This window comes from Chrysochloris asiatica, unplaced genomic scaffold (assembly GCF_000296735.1).
Source record: "Chrysochloris asiatica unplaced genomic scaffold, ChrAsi1.0 scaffold00109, whole genome shotgun sequence".
Taxonomy (NCBI): domain Eukaryota; kingdom Metazoa; phylum Chordata; class Mammalia; order Afrosoricida; family Chrysochloridae; genus Chrysochloris; species Chrysochloris asiatica.
In genome coordinates this window covers 2,479,356-2,480,978 of record NW_006408627.1, presented here as the reverse complement: position 1 = coordinate 2,480,978, position 1,623 = coordinate 2,479,356, and positions in this window count along the sequence as shown.

The window sequence follows — 1,623 nt, the reverse complement described above, 5'->3', positions numbered from 1 at the left end:
CAGATGATACAACTTTGCTTGCTGAAAGTGAAGAGGACTTAAAACATTTACTGATGAAGATCAAAGAGCACAGCCTTCGATATGGATTACATCTCAATGTAAAGAAAACAAAAATCTTCACCACTGGACCAATAAACACATCCATATAAATGGAGAAAAGATTGAAGTTGTTAAAGACTTCATTTTGCTCAGATGAACCATCAACACTCATGGAAGCAGCAGCCAAGAAATCAAACGACATATTGCAGTAGGCAAATTTGTTTCACAAGACCTCTTTAAAGTGTTCAAGAGCAAAAATGTCACTTTGTTGCTTAAGGTGAACCTGACCCAAACCATGGTATTTTTAATAACCTCATAGGCATGTGAAAGTTGGCCAATGAATAAAGAAGACTGTGAAAGAATCGATATATTTGAGTTATGGTATTAGAGGAGAATAGAAAAGTACCATGGACTGCCAAAAGAACAAACCAATCTGTATTGGAAGTATAGCCAGAGTGCACCTTAGAAGCCAGGATGGCCAGACTTCGTCTTTCACACTTCAGGCATATTATCAGGAGGGAACAATTCCTGGTGAAGGACATCATGGTTGGTAAAGTGGAGGGTCTGAGAAAAAGAGGAAAACTCCGAACATGATGGATTGGCTCAGTGGCAGTAGCAATGGGCTCAAGCATATCAATGACTGTGAGATTGTCACAGGACCAGAGAGTGTTTTGTTCTGTTGTGCATAAGATTGCTAACAACAATAACAAGCTTCCTAAACTGTGAAAGAATAAATTTCTGTTTGCTAAACACATCCACTGGTGGTATTTCTGTTATAACAGCAGTAGTGATTATCTATCATGTGCAAAGAACTGGGCTTCAAGAGTCACAGGACATAGACATGTCCTCAAAAGATCATTGGTAGTCTGTCTTGATAAATTCTTCATTCTTTTACGTTTCCCTTTGCTGTGTTTCAGATTATATATCATAAAATAACAAGGTTAGTAGGGGATAGAGTTATACACAAGAGAGACATTTTGCTGACATATTTTCCAGCTGCTTTTCCCAAATAATGTTAACAAAGACCAGAGCAATAACAGTAACAAAATTATAAAGGTCATTTTTCAGGGCCATACAGCAGTCAAAAGCATTGTGCTAAGTGCTTTAAGTGATAATTAAATCCTCCCAGCTGCTCTATAGGCATCATTTGGTGTCACAAATGGTTAAGTGCTGAAATGTTTGGCAGTTCGAATTACTTGCTGAAATGTTGGCAGTTCGAATACACCCAGTTGCACCTCAGAAGTTAGTTCTGCTATCTGTTTCAAAAAGTTCACAACCTTAAAAATCCACCAAAGGAGTTCTACTCTGCACACATATGGTAGCTATGAGTCCTATAAACTCGGTACAACTAAATACCACCAACAAGTGATTCTGTGAGGTTTCTGCCCTTATTTATTCCCATTTTATACATGGAATGTGAATTCACAGAGTTTAAGAAACTCCTGGCTTTATAGTAAGTGAAAGAGTGAGATTTAAACTCAGTTGGGTCTGATGAAAGCCTTACTTGTAACAGTTTGACCCATCTGCTTAGTTCTGCATGGCATGCAAATAAGAATTTGTTTATTTAGATAAAACAAAAAAAAA